This window comes from Diplotaxodon limnothrissa, linkage group LG20 (assembly GCF_057381915.1).
Source record: "Diplotaxodon limnothrissa isolate DT_005_m linkage group LG20, D_limnothrissa_male_GT1.1, whole genome shotgun sequence".
NCBI lineage: Eukaryota > Metazoa > Chordata > Actinopteri > Cichliformes > Cichlidae > Diplotaxodon > Diplotaxodon limnothrissa.
Window position 1 is genome coordinate 34,137,569 of NC_140615.1, and position 21,203 is coordinate 34,158,771.

General features: G+C 43.0%; 1 protein-coding gene across 6 annotated transcripts in view; it reads right to left on the reverse strand.

Moving 5' to 3' along the window:
• The window catches only part of plxna2 (plexin A2), a 142,607-nt gene that overhangs the window by 115,277 nt on the left and 6,127 nt on the right, over window positions 1-21,203 (reverse strand). The window lies entirely within an intron of this gene.

Sequence of the window (21,203 nt, forward strand, 5' to 3'; positions counted from 1 at the left end):
AGACACTCCGTCTGTTTCGCCAGCTCGAATGACTGTTTATTCCGGGGCTGTGTTTGTTGAGCCAGCTGCCCAGCAGGTAGCTCAGTTAGCCGCCCAGCAGCCACTAGCTCTGTTAGCCACTCAATCGCCACCTCCATTACAGTTACAGCCAGACCTATTAGACACTTGGTTACAATCCATAGCTCAGTCAATAGCTCAGTTGGCAAGAGACTCATCAGCTTTATTATCAGCTCAGCCACCTAGTCAGCCACCATCTTCACCAGCTCCGCCTGTATTACAAGTCGAGTCCATCCAACCGGAAAAGCACTGTTTTTCACCTGTTCATGTCAAGCAGAGAGACACACCACATAACGCAGTTGTCAGTCCGCAACAGCTGGCCAGCCCAGAGACTGTGATGCACTCCAGGGCCTCCCCAGAGGCTGGGTCCCAGCCCCCGGCCGACTCTGGACCCCTGGAGATTAAGAAGCCAGCTGAGGACTGTATCCGGCTGTCGCTGCCTGAGCTGGGTCAATGCTCTGTGCAGCTGCAGTCTGCCTTGTGTTTGCCAGAGGCCCGTGCGCCTGCTGGTTCTGATCTGTTCCTGCCAGAGGCCCGTGTGCCTGCTGGTTCTGACCCGTACCTGCCAGAGGCCCGTGCGCCTGCTGGTTCTGACCTGTGCCTGCCAGAGGCCCGTGCGCCTGCTGGTTCTGACCTGTGTGTTCCAGGGGCCCCGGTGCCCACTGGTCCAGAGACTGTTTTCGCTGGGGGGCCCGAGGAGCCCGTCCAGCCTCCTGCTTCGCCTGCTGGGGGGCCCGAGGAGCCCGTCCAGCTTCCTGTCTCGCCAGCTGGAGGGCCCGAGGAGCCCGTCTAGCCTCCTGTCTCGCCAGCTGGAGGGCCCGAGGAGCCCGTCCAGCCTCCTGTCTCGCCAGCTGGAGGGCCCGAGGAGCCCGTCCAGCCTCCTGTCTCGTCAGCTGGGGGGCCCGAGGAGCCCGTCCAGCCCCAAGACCCATCATCGCCACCAGCTGCAGCCTCTGTGTCTCCATCCTCGCCAGCTGCGGCCTCTGTGTCTTCACCCACGCCGTCGCCAGGTCCAGCCTCCGCTTCACCCACGCCGTCGCCAGGTCCAGCCTCCGCTTCACCCACGCCGTCGCCTGGTCCAGCCTCCGCTTCACCCACGCCGTCGCCTGGTCCAGCCTCCGCTTCAGCTTCAGCCGTGCCTGGTCCAGCCTCTGCTTCGGTCTCGTCTGGTGCTGCGACGGCCACGCCACCTTTGGGTCCCGAACTGCCGCCTCGACGTCGGCGGTCATCTGCCAGGCCGCTGGTGGAGCGTCATCGTCACTATGGACGACCTCCTAGACGCCGCCGTTGCTGTCCGCACGGTCGGCCGCCTGAACTGTTTCCTCGTCGCCGCCGCTGCCGTGTGCACGGTCGGCCCCCTGAACTGCCTCCGCTCCGCCACCGCTGCCTTCCGCTCGGTCGGCTTTCGGAGCTGTGTCGCCGACGTGGCCGGCCTCAGAAGATAAACTGTCCTGGACTTCTGAGCTGTGAGCCTCTGGGCCGGCCTCCTGAACTGTGTTTTGTCCTGGTACTCCAGCATGTGTGTTTTTGTTTTGGACAATTCCCTCGGTCCGCTGGAGCTTGTTTTGCTTGTTGTTGGTCCCTCCGTCCTGGGCCCCCGCCGCCCGCCCTGGGTTGGTCGTTTGTTTTTGTTTTGGGCTGTCTGGAGCCAGCCCTTGGAGGGGGGGTACTGTCATGGTCCTGGGTCGTTGACCCAGCGTTTTTTCTGATCTGTATTAGTTTAGGGTTAACCTGAAGTTTGGTGTATTGTCAGCCCTACCTGTGTCTGTCCTTGGTGCTCTGTTCATGTCCCCGTGTTGTGTTGTACATCAGTCTGTTTCCTGTTTTATTTTGAAGGCTCGTGTTCTGGATTTCCTGTTCTGAAGGTCTGTGTCTGTTGTTATTGTGTTCAGCTTGTCTCCTCCGGTCCCCAGGTGTATTAGGTTCAGCTGTTCTTCCCTCCTGTGTGTGATTACCTTGTGTGTGTGTGTATATTTAGTGGGTGTCGGTCTGTGTTCGTTGTCGGCTCGTCTGCGTTCATCCATGTATCACTGCGTTCCTCCGTGTGGCTCTGCATTCTATGGTGTTTCGTTCCTGTCTCTGCGTCTCTCTGCCCCGCACCCCTTTTGTATGGTCTCAGGTTTGTCTTTAGTTTCTCCCAGTTTAGGTTTGTAATTGCTCATGTTGAGTTGCCTGTTTTTGCCACCACCACCACCTTGTAAATAAACATCACTCTGTCATCAGTTCGCTGCATCTTGGGTCCTCCTTTTCCTCCACACCACACGGCTCCCTCCGCCAGCCGTGACAACTCAGCACAAATAAATTGTTCAGGACAACATTTAAATATTTTTTCAATAGCAGATTAATTTCACAGAACGCCAAATAAGTCCCTGAAATTCTGAAAGAAATGACATGAAGCATTCCTAAGGTGTAAGATTATTTAAAACTTTTTTTTTATTTAAACAAAAAGCATTAAGTTCTCATATCCTTAAGCATTTTACAGCCTAAACTCAAACTCTAACATCTGCAAAGTCTCGTCTTCTCAGTAGAAGTCCACTGACTTATGACAATTCCACCCCTCCAGACATCTGCTGGGGACGTTTGTTGTATAATGGTATTCTGGTGCAGTACACCTGCACATCAGGAAATAAATAGAATAAGTAGGAGATTCTGTGCATTAAAATGTGATAATGTGAGTGAGAATATTTTGTTGGACACAAGCAGATATGTCCGTTTGGAAATGCCAGTTGACTGATCAGACTGAGAAGGGCGTTCAAAATGCCTGACAAATTTGTAACAGAGGAGTAAGGCCTCCATGCTAATCCATTCTTAGAAAAGTTAACTACAGTAGAATAGTCCCATGCTGACCCTGCTTTAAACACACTGAAACACGAAACTTTCACAAAATCCCCAAAACAAGGTTGTAAGAGGAAAAACAGACACTGCCATTCCACAAAGCCATAAAATTTGCAAACACGTATGTGCATGCAAGCCAACAATACACACATCACAATTACTCACACAGTAGAAGTCAAAGCAAAGATGTCATTAAGCAGGAGACTGAAAATATAAGCACATAATATAAGCCAGCAAAGCATTTGGGAAAACGAAGACAGCTTATTTAGGCTGCCTGAAATAAGCAGCTGCTTTAATAATGGGAAGGTCGGAAGTTAGTGCTATGAGGGGAAAGGAAAAAAAGAGTGCTGTCACTTTGTTTTTATTTTGACATAAAAGATTGCGAAAAGTACTACTGTTTGGGCTGGCACTGATCCAGAGACCAATGCCAGTTTGAGGAGAATATAGTTTCTGTAAATGGAGACAGCTATGGGGGGAGCTCTGTGACTGGTCACAGCTGGCATATTTGCTTGCCGAGGACACTTCCCCTCTTTTTGGGATAAAGTAGAGAATGGAGTCAAATGTTAGGTACCAGCCAAATAGGCAGCAGGTTTGGCACCAAAATCAACTCCATTTAAACGTCGAATTGTGCCAGAAGTTAAAAGGGAGTTAAAACATCTTCATTCAACCCAATACCTGAGCAGGTTTTTAATCCATCTTTATTACTTAAGTGTTGCTTCATAAATATTAAGAAGAGCTAAGCCAACAATAATTCAGCTGTGCAAAGTTAAAAGAGCAACACAGAATGAAATACTTCTAAAACAAAACTGACAGCACATGAGATGTTACAGCACAGCCACCTAAGGTGTTTCATATTCCCAGTGTTCCTCAACAAAGCCTGAACCCAAGCACACCGGACTAATGTTGACATGGATAGGAAAGAAAGGTGCGTTTACTTTGAGGAGCCAAGTATGTGCTGTCTAATCCATTTCTTGTGGGAACCTGTAATGCTGTCTGATACCTGTTAAGAGTGCAGACACATAGAGGCCTCTGTGCTTTGCCCGCGGTCATATCTCTGAATGGGTCTTATTGGAGTGTTGCAATAACTCATTATGAGTCACAGAGAGTCCAACATCTACCCAACGACATTAATGCTGTAAACACAGGATATGGTAGTTGTGGTGAAGAAATACAAACACACAGACATGAATAAACGCTCACACACACACACTAAATTAGTGAAAGGTATATAAAGGGAGTTCAGACTTCATGAACAGGCCTTGGGCTGTTTTTAGTCAGGCAGGGAGTGCATACCTACACTAGAGACACGAGATAATTCACTGAATAAATAACTGCATGACCAAAAACAAGAGGGCAGTGCACAGATGGTCGTGCAATAAAAGCTGTGTGTGAGCTTTGTGTGTAGTTTTGAAATGTAGTCTAGTGTGGTTAAGAATGAGCCAATCACTTCTTGTAGGGTTTTTTTTTATTTTTTATTTTTTATTGTCACTCCCACCAGACCTTATCAATAAGAAAACATCACCAGAACAAAAGCCTCACGATGCGCCTGAGCCTGGGGCATTCCACAAGCCAAGGCAAAACTGTGCTCTTCCTTTGCACATGTGTGGTTACTGTTTTGAACAAGTGTGTATGCATGTGTGTGCATAGATCACTGTAAAGACACTGTACTCACACACCTACTAAACAAACTTATCTCTATGTGACATGCCAGTCATCAGGAGAGACTGACTAGAATGAGGTAACCAGACTAAAGGCGCCCAGACTTGTAGATTAGATGTTGTTATTATATCTTTGTTATTTGAATATCATTTCATTGCTATTACAAACTGGATTGCATTCAGTTTTTATTCACAATTTGTTTAGTGTCCCAACTTTTTTGGAATCCGGTTTGGACTTTTGTGCCTCTCTCCTTCACCTTTTCTGTCCCTAATGAACAACAAAGCAATGTCAGGCAGCTAGAGAGGAGAGGAAAGATTATACTGAGCACACATTAACATCACACAACACTCCAATCAACCGAAAAAGTAGCATATTAAAGATGTGAGTTTGTGTAATGGTGTGCACAAGTGTGTGCACAGGTGAGTGCAAGGGCCTGTGCTGCTGTGTGTGAATACAAATGTGTATTTGTCTATTTAGGGGAAATAAAAGGAAGATTTCAATAGCCTATACACTGAACAATAGGGCCAATCAGTCTGCTGGATCACGGCTGATTAACAGATGAGCTCACTCTAGGTGAGCATGTAACACTGATATCTCGGCAAGAGTGCAATAACAAAACCAATCATAAAAAGATTCAAAACTATCATCGGTTGTTTCTTCAAAGACACACTGAGTGAACCCTCGTGCTAAAACAGCATAGAAAGCAGGAGAACAATCCATTTCCCAAAACAATCTGAGTGTTCCATCTCGATGGCCTTGAAGGGCATGAGCAGAATAACAACTGGCACTGTAAAACAGTGCTATTCTCATTACCCTCTGTGGAGTGAATAGAGAGACAGACTGTGAAGAAGGCTAATGAGCTAGTTAAGGTGGCAGTAAATGTCATTCCTCCTCTGGCAGGCCCCAGGCTGCAGTACTGCTACAGGCCATTACCTGGACAGGGATGCTTAAAGCTTGCATCAGCACTTACTGCACTGCCTAGAATTCTCTCTCACACACACACACACACACACACACACACACACACACACACACACACACACACACGAGTAACGTGTATACACCATAACACTACAACCTTGCAATATAACATGCATTACATTAAAAGCCTAAGCGGATCACGTTGAAGAAAAGTGTGTGACATGAGGCGACACAGTCCTTAGTCGCTTTAATCTTCTTTCCATTGACAGAAACTGTAATGAGTAAAGAGCTTTTCTGGCTGCTTTCCACGCAGGTGTTGACTGTGGTCTGCTGGCTTGTTAGCTGCTTGGCCAGTTAGTTTGACCTTTAGTAATTTATTCTCATATCCAACTAGAAATATAAGATTTCCAAATTGGATCAGTCAGAGTTTATTCTGAAAAGAACAAGGACACAGTGTGACTGGTCTACATTTTGACATGAATGTGCAGGAGTATGCAGACTAAATCAAGGATCTGCAAACAACAACAACAACAACATAAACCAACAACTTTTAAAAAGACACAGAAATTTGAATTTAAACTAACAGCCAAGCAAACTAATGGACAAGGAACATAAAAGAATACTCTGCTCTAAACAAAAATGTATGCCTGATCAGATTTTTAAATGAAAAACTCTACCTGGTTGAGTCTGGTTCTTTCTGTTCATTCCTATTAGTCTCACAGTTAAAGCATAAACTGTATCTACTTCTGTATTTACTTGAGCCACATTCTCTTGAAGCACCTTGTCCAAACAGACAGCAGCTCTCAAACCTATAACACAGACGCTTTCCTTTTTGGGGCAGGATGGATGCGTGAATATAAACATAATGTTCAAAACTAAACCCTTGCAGGTTTCAATGTGACAACACTGTCAGTGTGTCAAATGCAGTGTTTATTTTCCTCTGTTGAAGTTTCAAATCAACAAAGTCCCCCTAACATGGATAACAGACAACCACGCTGGTGGTCTCAACGGTATTTTAAAAGACACAATCAGCAAGTTCCGTACAAATTTTTAATGACACTGAGTCACAAGAAAGTGTAAACTGGATTCACTAATGTACACGTTTAAACCTTGAAATTTACAGAACAATAAACAAGTTCTTGTAAAACCAAGAGAGCGACTACTCTCGCCGCACTCTCCGAGGTCCTCTAACAAATAAACTCTCTTTGGGTTTAAATAAAGCTCTGAGCTCCACTACATTTAAATACACTCTGGCTCAGCTTCCCCATCGGCTTCAATACGCCTCTGGGTCCAATGTATGGAGTCAGCCTGCTGCCCATATGGTCCCCACTGGATTAGGCTAAAAAGCCCAGTCACATAATAGTGAGGCCCAAGGAACCATTAAAAACCCATTAATTGTAAAGTTTGAAGCTTCTTATGGCAATGATATGCTAATATTTCTTAGCACTGGAGATGGGCTGAAGAATAAGAAGCAGCCAGATGCAATAGAAGAGAAATGTGCTGAGTGAAGGGAAAGGGTGTGTGTGTGTGTGCGTGTGCGTGTGTGTGTGTGTGTGTGTGGGGGGGGGGGGGATAAAATGTTAAAATGGTGAAAAGAGATTCTACAAATAGTTCCAGGTCATGGTAACTCCTTAAGATCCACTTGTCTGCCAGAAACAAGCACGCTCCCTCTCCCTTTCTCTCTCACTCACCCACACACACTTTCTCACACTGGGTGAGAGGGAGTACTGGGGAATAAGAAGAAGAAATGAAGAGTAGACGACACTGAAACTGCAGGCAGCAGAAGACAAAGAGGTCAGTATTGCGGAAAACATGGAGTCTGACATTAAAGTGAGGCAGCTCAACTTCCATGCTCTATAGCGCCAGAAATGCATTGTCAAGAGATATGTAAGGGGAATAAAATATAAAGGAGTGACTGAGTAGGACAGATGGGTGGAGAAAGAAAAAACAAAGAACAAAGTTACCGTATATCCTGAAAATTTAACAAAGATTGATAGCCTGCATCTCTGTCCATCTGTTTTCATAATAAGACAACTTACGGAATTTACTTTTTGGCCAGGTGTCATAGTGTGGGGAAATTTTCTGCTTATCTCAGCAATCCCCTGTGTTGTGGGGTGGATGGAAGGAACATTAGAAAGGCTAAGTCCCCACCAAGCAGATTAACCAGAGCCAGCCATGGGACAAGAACACAGATTTAGGAAGCATTGCCCAAATAAGATTTAGGCTTTTCACTGGCAATAACTTGGGAGTATACATTTCAATGCGTAACCCGCAATGTAACTGATGCTTTCCTGGCTCTGAAAAGGACTTGGGTTAATCTGAGAACTGCCACTGTACCCAAAGCTTACAGCCTCTTCCAGCTGAATAGAGCTGCTGTGTGTAAGTGCTGGAGCTTTTCTCCTGTGTCGTTCAAATTCAACACTCAGATTTCCTTTAAAGCGAGAGGCAGTGCTACTTGTTATTTGTTTGTTGGAAAGCCTCTTGTATATAATGTGGATCTCATCATTTCAGTGTGGTATACAGATCCCATTACAGTGCAGCTGACATGACAATACATAAAATGTCAGAATCAATGACGGTTGTAGCCACAAAAGAGGAAGTGCTGCAGGAGTACAAAGGTCAGGGAGTCCTGAATGTGTCATTCTTCTGTGTAATGAGTCCTTTCCCTATGTGTGTTTAGGATGCCAATGAAGGTAAAGCACACTGGACTTGTCTTTTCCCTGTTCGGCTCTTGGGAGCCAGGTGTCTCTCTTTAATGGAGCCATGTGGAGACTAACGTAGGTTAATGAGCCATACAAGCCCCAGTGGAGATGAGCATTATAGGCTATATGAGATCCCCTCTCATCCCTATATCCCTCCATTTGTGTCAGACCCAGAGAGAGAACTGAGGAACAAAGGAATCTGTGGTGGAATGGAAGCAGAGATGCAAGAGAGAATGGAGAGCCAAAGAGAAAAGCGGGTCTGCCAGCCTTTTAAAACAATTAAGGTCTGGATGAGATTCACTAAAAGTTCCACTGCCAAGCAAGGCCCAAATGTGGCAGTAAAGGGAAGGCTTAGTGAGAGCCGGCCTAATCAGAAACAGACTCACTACGACAACAAACCAAACCACACACACACACACAGGAAAGTCGACACTTTACATATTAAAGCTCGGCAGGGAGGGGAAGAAAGCCTGTGGTAACATCAAATTGTAATGAGGAACCGGCTCGGAGAGTGCATAAAGCATAGAAAGAGACATAAAAACAGAGAGTTGTAATGATGATTTTGAAGGAAAGAGAGCTTTTAACCACAGATGCTATGAGTCTGTTTTAAGAATGTTTGTTGTGGTGTTGTTCTGTTTGGCTTTACTGCCTTCCTCTTTTTGTCTTGGTCTCAGATGTGGCTTAGTCTCTCGTTTAGCCGTCTGCGGCTCCATTTTAGCGTAAGCTATAAACTTAGAGCAAGCAAACATTTGAGCATGCTGTGTTTCTGTCCCCAAACGTGAATGTGTGCTTTGCTAAGATGCTGCCGAGACAAGAGAAGCATGAGTAAGCGTTTGGTGATAGCGTGGTTGGAAATGGAGGATACTGGCAGATGAGAGGTGTAGCTGGGAAGAAAAACAGACAGGAAAGAAGAAACACAAGGAAAAGCAGAAAGGAGAGATTTAGGAAGACGAGCTTGGTGAAATGTGGGTAAAATAGAGGCTAGAGAAGCTGCAAGAAGAGCAGAGGGAGCGAGGGAAGAAGAGGAGGCTTGACCAGGTTTGTGCTTCGGAGCAGAGAGCATAGCGGGGTTTGTGGCATAGCCGTCGGAGAGGCAGCCTCACATTCCAGGCTTGATCCTGTATAAATCCTGTCTGTTACTACAGATCTGATAGGGAAATAAGAGGCCAGATGGGGGCTTCCCTTGGCCTTATAAGGGATTGTGACTTGGTCTGGATGGATAAAGGGTGAAAAGCCACGGAGAATGAAAAATACAGATAGAAGAAATGGAGAGTGAAACTAAGATGCTGCCTATTGTGTGATATTCTTTGTTTGCTGCTCCTCTGATGTTGTTTCAATGATTTTCAGTCTTTGAAGAGAGATGCATCAGGTCTCCAAAACAGAAACAATTTCCTCCTTGTAACAAGAGCACAGTTAACAATACAGCCCAGCACAAGTGGAACGGTAAAATTCATCCTACTACCATTGTTTCAGCCCGAGTCCCATAGATCATTGTAGAATTTTTCTCTAATGTCAGAAAGAGTATTTTTGCCCTTGAGAAAATTGCATGTGGAAAAAAAACAAAAAAAAAAAAACCTTGAACAAATAGATGTTTACAATGTTAACCGCTAGAGCTCTACTGATCACACACGAATTTGCAACACAACAGCAAAAATTCTTGCTATATCCCTTTAATCTACTCTCTTTGTTCTTCATTGTGTTTAGAATTAACAACATTTCTTACTCAAGATGTTCAGACAGTGGGAGCCAACAACCTGCTGAGAAGCCTGATCAGCCACACTAATCTGATCAGCTGTACTTTGTTCAAGTGTGTCTTATTCAAAGAGGACATCACTACCAGCATGGTGTAACCCAAACACCGTCCTATTCCCTTTCAGCTGATGATCCTGGGGAGAACGACACAGTCATCTGATCTAACACACCTTCCAACCCAACAGTCGCCTCCCTCCCTCCCTCCTCTCCCCTCTCCTCTAATCCAGCTTGCAGCCCAAACACAGCATACCTGCAACCAAATGTTCACCCAGCTGCAACAATCTGGACTTATTAGGGTGAAAACTCATGACACAAGTGTTTCTCGTTTCCTAATCAGTTAGAGGGCAACCCCCTCCTCTTTCCCCACTGTGTGTGTCTGCGTGTGTGTGTGTGTGTGTGTGTGTGTGTGCATTCGTTTTCATGTGATGAAACACTCTTGAAATAGAGTGAAACCAAGTGTCTTTGAATGTATGATCAAGGGAGTTTTCGCACACCTCCCACATACAAATAATTGCGTAAAACCTCTATGTGCACCTGACTAAATAATATTATCAACATGTGTACACCTTATAAAACACGCAGTAAACAAACTTGGAACCACTTATGTTATGGCACGTATTAAAATTAAACAGTTTGTAGACTAAAAGGCACAATACCTCAGAGACGCAACATGCAAATGATGCTGACAAAATGCTTGCCCTACAACGCCCAAACATGACACAAACCGAACTGATTCATTGCCACAGCCAACTAATACAGCTCAAACGCACAAGCACACAAACACGAGACACACCACCTCTATCCACGCACCCCACTGAGCAAACAGCTGCTTGTGGCAGCACCACACTGTGGCTACCAATTACACCAAAACAGAAATATTTAACTGCCCTTTTAAACAGAGTGAAAATTAGGAACGTCAGTAGTTTGAGGCTGTGTTGTGATTCCATCAAATTATCATGTCTGTGCCTCGACCAATAATCCAGTCTGACACAGTGGGCCCATGTCACCACACATTGGGATGCCTCACCCCTGGCTCCGACCCTGACCCTTTGCATTAGTCAAGTTACCAGAGGCCCAGATAATGTTTTCCCAACCGCTAACCATTAGTGTTTAATGAATAACAGCAGTAGCTGAGCTGACCTATGGCTGGCTGAGGCCTCTAGCTCCTGCTAAGTTCTTTGATATCGTGACCTTGTTCATGCTCTCTCAGTGGCCTGCCATGGGTTTTCTGGAAGTACAGGTGCTTTTCAAAAACCACATATATGCCCTCGTATTCAGTTTTGTCTGGGTCACAGTTATTATGTGCAGCTCTGCACCTTTTCTCCATTCCTTCCATTGTACAATGAACCTGTCAAGCAATCTAACCACAGACGCATTCTGACATTTCACACATTTCACATAGCTTAGAGTTTCTCTTCATTTCTCTTCATTCTAAAGTACATTCTCAATTAATGTTTCTAGCATCTAATACTCTATATGATCTTTATGTGACTATAAAGCATTGTGCTCAAGTGGTCTGCTCTCTGAAATTAAAATATTAAAAGTGTTGTACATTGTACACTCATTAATATTTAGGGACATAAATTAGTAATTCATCTATGATTTTTGAGTGGAAAAATGTATGATATAATGGAGTAATATAAAAATAGATACATGGATAACAGGGTCTTTAAAACAGAAGAAAAAGACGTTTGAATGGACGCTCTGGTACAAAGTGTTACAAGCTATGCAGAAAGAAATGTCCGCTTGCATTAAGACTGTACTTTTCTTTGCTGGACAGCTGGACTATTAAGAGGGAGTCTCGGCTGACAGCTCTTTTTCATGACAGCATGAGGCCAAGATCTGACATACAGTTGTCAAGAAAAGAGATGCCCTGTGTGAGTGCGTGTATAGGTGTGAGTGTGTGTCTCAGAAGTGATGAGCAGGCTGAGTGAGCGGAGATTACCAGTGGCTTGAAATATTATCACATGCTATTAGTACTGTATCACTGTTCATTAGGCTGATGGCTAGGTGCATTTACTTGACAGCCTTGTTGTAAGGAAGAGAGATGAAAAGTGTGAGGGCAAGAGTGAGTAAAGACAGAGAACTCTGGGAGTTACACCGTGCACAGAAAATAAAATGTAAAAAGGAAATCATTGCAAAAGGAAAATAAGGGTGAACGATAAGGGTCTGCTTGCCTCAATCCTTCACTGTCAGACATTTAACCAAGAGGCAAAACCTCAATGGGAAACCGGACAGCTGTGGTATTTAATGTCACAACAAGAAAGAATGAGGCACATTACTACAATCCCCAATTTTTATTGTCATAACATCCATAATGTATGATAAGCAGATGACTATTCAATGACTAAAAGCATGTATCAAAGAAATGATTTGTGTAGCGCCCATTAAAGCTTCCTGTAAACATTGTGTGATCACAGAAATGCATTAAACAATGCTGTCACCAGGACAAGCCTAACTCTAAAGGAACTGATAGCTGCTGCTGTCTTGTATGAAGTAGAAGCAGTAAAGCTGTCTCACTATCAGACAGAAACATTAGTAGCTGTCACACTCAGTTTGTCTCAGCATAGACAACGGTTTAGTATATCATCAAAACCCAAACAATTCTCATTTATAAGATCTATTGGCACTATAAGCTTATTGAAATCAGAATCAGAATCAGAATGGGTTTATTGCCAGATGTTGAGGTTTACAACATTAGGAAATTGCTGCGGTGCTTCAGTGCAGCAAATGGAAGTACACATTTGCAAAATAGATGAGAGGAATGTTGTTTTCATTGCTTGTGTAATCTGGAATGATTATGCATGATATCAAACACATAAACAAGGCATGGCTTTCTTTTCTTTTTTTAATTTTCTAACTGCTTCTAATGAGGACGATCATTAAGATGCATGTAAAATATGGAAAATTCACCACGAACTTCAAAAAGATTCCCTCTATAGTGGGTCACTGCTAGAGTTTCTGTTCAAGTTTACAAAGTACAAGTTTGCTCTTATCCCCCTCTGTCCTTCCTATTCCTCCTTTTATCTAATTTTGGACCACTCTAAGAGCCAGCAGTAATGAATTGGCTAATCACAGTTATCTGGCCCATTCAAGTGCTTTGTAAAGCAAATCAATAAAGCCTGGCACTGAGCCAGTCATCCACTTTGACAGATGTTGCTTGCTAATCTATTTTCTCTATTTTTTTTCGCCATTCTGTCCTAAAGATGTTTACTCTTTAGCTAGCCGTCCTTTTCTGCCTGTCTATTTCAGCAAGGTCAGTGGAGAAAATGAAGAAGAAAACAGAACTGTGTTCCATTTCACACTTGCTGCAGAAGGGACACAAGTCAAGTGCTGAATACTTAAAGTTCATTCAGCTGAGAGAAATTTTTCCTCTTTGATTGGTGGAACTACTGGAAGACATTTCATCTCAGAAATTCATACCTCAGGCAAAAAGAAAATAAATAAATAAGGCTTACACCCATACTATACCATTTCCAGAGTAACAGATCAATAGCAAAAACTGATCTCCCTGTGGTGCCTACACTAGCAGCAGACTAAACAGCTAAAACTGATAGGCTGGGATAAGCTGCCTCCCAACGCGCCCTCATGTTCTGAACATACAGTATTTTTGTGCGTTTTATATTACAAATTCAATTGGCTGGAAATTTTGGAAAATACAATATTCATTAGAAATGAAGAGAACATTCAGCTTTTTCCCAACTTGTTTACCTTTCTGTGTATCCTGGAAGACACGGATCTGCGTTTGATGTGGCTTCTTAATCCTAACACCACAATGGCTTCACACATTAATAAAAGTCACACAAAGCAATGACACAGACTTCACTTACAGCTCTCCATGCAAACAAAAGTTTAAAAGTGAGAGTTTTTAAACATAACAAAAAGTTCAAGCTACATAACTCCGCCATTAACACAATTTGAAGCCTAATCAATAGGAAAACATGCTGAAGAAGCTAGATTACTGCAAGGCTTTTTCTTTAGACAATCTCCAGTGAAAAGTGGCTCTAATCAACAATGGGTTAATTAATCTCACTTGTGAAGTTAGTCCAATTATGGGACACACTCTACGGGGAATATTTGTCTCCTAAATAATAGTAATAAAATGCATTGCTAATGAAAGGTCTGTGCACAACACATTTAGGGACATGTGTGAATCAGACTTTGTCTCTTTCGGGATTCGGATGACATTTTGGCATAGGTGAATGAATACCTTTAGGCTAAATAAAGCCTACATGTATAAAATTCATCTGTTGTAAAATGTATGCACTGCATGAGTATTTGTCTCCTGTTGTTAGATAATGAAAAACACTTCCTTCGAAACACTGGCAGAGAAAAGAGCAGGCAATTAGAGGAAGTGAAAGGAGAGGGAGACACATGGAAGGAGAGAAAGCAACATAGAGCTGTTTGAATGTGATTAATGAGATCACTGCAGGGTAGGCTGTGTCATTGTAAAAGTCTGAGCAGCAAAAAAGGAGGAAAAATAGAGTGGCAGAAAGAGTTAGAGACTGAGACAGAGAATGGGGTAGAAAGCGAGACATGAGAGGGAAGAGAAAAAAACTGAGCAGAAACCAAGCTGACTGACCTGGCTACATTTAACTCACTGCTATGAAAAGACAGGGGGAATGAGACGGAACGACTGACAGAAAGTGAGTAAATCAGGCAGACAAAGAAAAAAAGAGATATAAAGCTCAGATGAATGGAACAGCAGGGGCTCTTGGTCTTCTGCTGGCCTTTTAACAGTGAAGTGTTTAGGGAAGCCTCGACCAGGTCTGGCAGATAGAGAAGCTTGTGCTCTAAAGAGAGCCATGAAAGGCACAACCTGCTCCTGCTGGCTGGGGATGCCGCTGGCCACCTCTTTATCTGGCTCAGGGTAACAGACTGGGCAGGAGCAAGTAGAGGCCAGGATCGAAAAGGTCACACAGGCATCCTGCCAGTCCAAAAATCCATAAACAAGCTGGGGTTGAGCTGGACTAGAGAGATGGTTGTGGTAATTAAACATTTATGGCAACCATCTTTACACCCAAAGATACAAAGCCTCTACACAAATATATCATTTAAAATAAACAGAATACAAAAAATATGATTCTTCCAGATTTAACATGCCAATGAAAGTAGTTTTATAGTCTCAATAACCACCCAACAGAGGACTTCTTCAGTCCTGGCTGAAGTTCCTTCCCCCCCATATCCTGCTGTTGATCAGACAGTTTAATTCCACAAGACAGAGCTTTACTGTACTTTTTTTCTTTTTTTTGAAATTGTAAAAAAAGATAGTCTCTCAGGTACCACACACAAAAGCTACACAAATTAAATTTGCCTCTGTTCGCAGTTTTGGATATTGTGTTGGTTTGATCCAGCCTCTCTGTGGATGTGCTGGAAATTGTGCTGGGAGGAAAAAAATTATTTGACCAGCAACAGTGATTTCTAGAGGGTATGCCAAGCGCTCAGCTGTTTCTAGTAGGGAAACTGAGGCTGTATTGATAGTGATCAAAAAGATTGCCAGCAATCAAGGAGAGAGAGACCCACAAAGATGGTTGTAATAGGTGCATAACACAGCTGTAATATCAGTTAAAGAATCGCTCATACATGCCACTTTTTATCTAAAATGTCAGTTGCTCCATAAATAGGTGTATTTCGTGTGATGTTTTTCCATTTAATTTTAACCACACAAGGCAAAACAAACAATAATTTAACAATGGAATGCAATTATTTGTTCAGTCTGGGATTAAGTAGAACACACTATTCAATCTAAGTGATGCAATTGTTATTATATAAAGCATTCAGTGAGAAATAGCAATTACTGACTATGATGACTGGAAATAAGTTCTACCTGGTGGCGATTGTGACAGTTCTTTTCACTTGTAATTGTATTTCTTTGTATTGTATTGTATTGTGAGGTTAATTTATGTTGTGTAGGGACTACAAAGATCTTTAATAAAGCCGTTAAAAATATTAATTTTCTGTGTTTTTAGGTTTTTGGAATTCGTTTTTGCAATTATGAACAACAACTGAACATTTTCCATAAAAAGAGGTTAGGTTTCATATTTCCACATAGTCACTCTGTGTTAGCGCGTTTTAAGGGATGCAGGTGACAGGATGGCTCACTTCTGTTTTCAAAATAATTTGTACCCCTGGGGGAACAGGATGGGCCTCCTTTCAGCTGTTGCTATGGACATCATCCTCAATGATATTTAGTGCTTCTCTCCCTCTTTTACTCTAGATGTTCATCTTTGTGTCTATTATTATTTCACCGACTCAGTTTTTCCACCTGTTCTACTTTCTTTCTCTCCTTCATTACTGCCCCAGTATCCTTGTGCATTACTATTTAGACAACATAGCCGGGCTACAGTGAAAACAAAAGTCAAGGGTTGGAAAGCAGTGAGTAAATTTGCTGAGCTAATCCATCAATTTCACATAAAAATCCATGCCAGGCAAAGCCAGGCCACACAAAGACAGGTGAGCAACCTCTTGGCTGACAGGCCAGACACCCAAGTTGCTCTGATCGTATTCTTTCTCAGAGCAACAAATCCAAGAAATAATTCACAGAGGTTCATTGCAAAATCACCCTCTCTGTTCGGGGTAACCACAGCATAGAAGGGCGAGAGTGGGGTTGGAGGGAGGATGGTCACTTGTCCACCAGGACCCTGTAGTAGCAGCTGCTTGCATTTACAAGCCTTTTAAGTCTGGAATACTTTATGCCCTGTGATCAGCTGTTCCCCTCAGTGACCCCCCCCCCCAACATCACTGTGTACACAACACACACAACCCTGCTGTTCTTCAGGCTACTGTGGGAGCCATGTGAGTAAGCTGCGCACACTCTGCTACGTTAACCAGATCTACAGGACATTTGTCCAGTTAAACACCTGAACCACCCTTTTAAGTTGCCTCTTTTAGCTACAAAACATATTATCCAAACCAATTACCCCATTATTCATCAGGGCATGACAGAAAAAAAACAACAACAAACTTTTCCATTTTTGGTTTTTGTTCGCCTAATCCAAACCAAAACACTGAAGGGTAAACTAGCCGACATTTACTAAGATAATTGCTGTTTGTAAAGTGTACAGTACAATAGCTATACAGATTATGCCAATCCTTCATGACTCAGTTACCTTTTCATAATGTAATCACAAAGCCTGTTTGGATCTTAATAGTTTTGCAGGATTTAGAATACATGGGAGCCTACCATTTGGGAATGTATCCCTATGGTCCCAGGTTCAACAACTCTGTTGAGCTTGTGAGAAAAACAGGGATAGAGGATGTTTCTTCTCATTGTCTGTGAACTGATTCCAATTAAGATGGGAATCGTGAATGCCCCTCTGCTGAACATGCTTTAACTTTCCCATTCATTTTTTGTTCTGGCTTCTTTCAACATCTAATTTTACATGTGCAGCAGTGCCCTCCATCCCCATCTATATCAAAGGCAATGCTTTCCGCAGCTCCTCTGCTCCACAATGCCATCGTTGATTCCCACCAATCCCAGTCCCCATATGGGATATGCCTCCTCCCCAGCAAAAAGTGAACCACACACAGTCAGTTTTAACTTGGATGATGCAATTCTTGGGTAATGTGTGTCCAATTGCATAGCAGATTGCCTATCTTTATAAAGTTCACCCACAGAGCCATCTTTGGTTTCTGTGTACATAAGCGTGATAACATAGATGATAGAGGCTGATGTGGATAATATGCAGTCTGGACACAATTACTTTACATCTTGCTCTAGAATTTAAATAATACATTAACTTAAGAGCAGGACTACCACCTCACTAGAAGATCTGTAATGATAGCTTAGACTGGGATAAATAATGTTTTTCCAATCGCTAAAACACATTCATAAGGGTTGGTGTACTGGGCGTCTTCTACAGCTTTCTGCTGAGGTGAACACCTACTGGCCTCCACCATCAATCACTGCCTTCAAGAACACCACCCAGAAGTCCACACCCAATTTATGGAAGTCTCACAACACATTCAACCACACAGCTTATGCATGTGTTAGTCTATGCTTGCAGTGAAATTCTCTAAGTTCATAAAGTATATGAGATGCCCATTTGTTCCCACATCTCTCAGCAAAATGCAATGACTTCACACTCTGTTAACATCACGACAGAATATTTTTTGCTGCAGCACTGTATGAGACTCCTGTGTAGTGTTATTGTTTCCTGCAGTGTGCCACACTATATATGCATTTTTCTTACTTTGGTGTCTGCTTACTCCCCCACCCTCTTAACCCCTCTTCCTCAATCAATCCCCTACAAAAGCCTGCCACAGGCAGCGATATCCACCAACATCATCCCTCATGCTTTGCCATGTTCCCGCAAAGCCAAGGAAACAGCAGCATATACGGGAGCTGATCTGCAGGGAAAGCAGGAGGGAAATGGAGGGAGGGAAGGAGGAGTGGGATTGAATGGGGAAGCATTGAGTGGAAGGATGGGGAGGGGGTATTCTTTGGGAAGGGAGCCAATCCAATTACAAGCAGTGGTGCAGCCCTGGTTTCTTTGGCGGCACAAAATTCACATTTCGACGGTCTCTTCCTCCCTCCCCTAGTACCTTCTTGCTTCTTCTTCTAAAGATGCCTATTCCTGCTACTCTGTTTCCTATTTTTTGCTCATCGTGGCTCACACTCACATCCTGTAATCGTGCATCCCTATGCACCACACCCCTCCCTTTCCCCATCTGTCTGTCTTTCTTGGATGCATGAAAGAGCTGGAGGTATAGCACTGTATCACCAGCAAAGCAACAAATCTTGTCACCCTAGCTGTGTCATGCTCAGATCTGCAGGAAGCCTCCAGCATCCTACTCCATGTAGGTGTCTCATGCAACTCTGTAGGAGCTTATCATCCCTCTGCAGAGGAAACTGTAGCTCATACTCTTTAGGTCACCCAATCCCTCTGCCCTCCCTGTGCCACGGCATGGCAGGGCAGGCTGGGAGAAGGGTGGGGTGGAGGGGATAGCCAGGGTGTTGAATAACATTCAGTGTAAACAATGCATACTTCGGACAGACTGATTATTCTTAATTACTAATTAGTCATTATACATGAAAACAGCTTTTTTTAAGCTGCTGCAAATTGCTACAGGGGAATCCCAATTCTCTGTCATTCTCCCAGCAGTCAGAGCTTGTACATTGTTGATCATTTGCGTTCATGCAAATCATCACGTTTCACTATCCAACAGCACATCTGCTTGCAAATTTATGCACAGCAGAAGAGTGCATATATTCTCACGCGATCAAAAGCAAATTAGGTTCAATTAAAGTCCTCCAAACTTACTTTGACAGCAAGACCACACTAAAACACAACCTTTTATTTAGCAGTAAAAACCTGAGTTAACAACGCAAAATGCAATTTAAGTTTTGGGAATGTCACAGAAATATACAATTAATATTTCATTATGGCAGACATTTTGATTTCTACACTTAATATAATCTCGTGCTGAGTTCATTCACATTACTGAGAATATTTTAACAGAGTTAAACTTTTTCCACTATTTTCTCACTTCAGCCACCTCATAGTAAGAAGATTATTATAATCATAAATATTAAGACAACACATCATTTGAACTTTCTAATGTGCTCTGTTAGTGAAACCATATTCTGTGTGTCATGGGATCATTCTCTGTGGGTGACTGCTTGCTTTTTTTATATTCTGACCACTGGACCGTGGTACCTTTTGTCTAGGTGCGCTTCTCATATCCTGATTAATTCCTGCCCCACCTTAGCGTTACTGTGGTTACAGTCACGCCTCTGTATGTAGTCACACAGATGCACAGAAGGCTATTTTGCATGGATTTTGAAACAGACTAAGGACATAGCAGAGGGAAATGGGTGATTGCGAGCGGCAGGTACAGACAAGAGTGTGGAAAGAAACAGGCAAACACACACCATATGCAAGCAACAGAGTGGGGAAAACACTCCTCTGTTGCAAATAATTGAAACAGATGAAAAGGTTAAAAAAAAGTTGACATTATTTAAAGCTCAAACTGGTGGTTAAGTCAAATTAATATTCTCTACACAACAGCCTGATTAGTAAATTGATTTACGGTAATAATGGAAAAATGAAGACCAAAATAACCCACGACACTGACATTTATGTTCCACTCCTGACATTTGTGATCTCGGAATGACACTGAGACAGTCAGCCCAATGAGAGAAGCAAGGTCAATAAATCTATCAATATCCTTCAACTAGCTGTCTAATTGCAGTCTGGACACGAGACAAAGGACAACTATGATAGGCCTACCCGAAAACTCAAATTTCAACCAAAGCCATGCATACATATAGTAGGCTATATCACACAATATTACCAGACAGGTAACTACATTTTGGCGCCTGAGAATGGGGGACTGTGTATAGCAACACTTACAATTGTTTAGTGGTTAGTAGTACACTATTTATGTTTAAGTTAAAGCTGAGAGTCTGTATATTAAACCTATATGCATTACATTGGTGTAACATATACTTTTTATAAAAATATATATAGCTAATCAGCTGTTTGGGGGAATGTCAGTGTCACACAACAGTGCAAGAGCTGTTTGAAAACAATCAATAAATCATAGATGTGTCTGACTGACAATCAAACCCAGAGCGGCACTTAACAGCACTTCTCCTCTGCACTATTTATTCCAGCTAGTCAAAAGTTTAATCTCATGCCTGATTTAGACTTCTGAGCCGGTAATGTAACCTACATAAGTGGCCAACATCATTGCTGACATTTATACTAATGCATGTGACATTACACGTTAATTACCACGCAGTTGTCTCCCAGTGTTTTACATGTGGTGCCAACCAGCAGAAACAATTAAAATTTCTTTCTTCTGTTCCTGAATGTTTTTCACTTCTTTGCACATTCTCTCATGTCCATTCCAATAGTTTCCCCCATCCTCCTCTAGGAATTTGCCAACATGTGTAAATCCTTTTATTGATGCTATGATTATTATTTCTTATATTGAGATCATGATTCTTATTCTCTCACTGAAAATTCAACAACTGCAGCGAATAGTTATGAGTTGCATTGATGAGACTTGTAGACACATTTCTATGGAGATGCACCGTAAGTTACAATGTAAGGTCTCAGAGGGATTTGCCATTACGGTGTAGCTGTGGTGTAGATTTCCCAGTGAAATATAAATCCACAGTAATACCATGTTTCTTGCAGCTAGGGTGTGAAATCTATTATTATTAACTGGCCAGGAGCCCTTAACCCTCTGTAGCCTTTGTATTCTCTCACCAAGACTAGGAATTTCAGTGCATGGGCTGGCTCTTTCCCTTGGCTCTCAGTGGGCCAA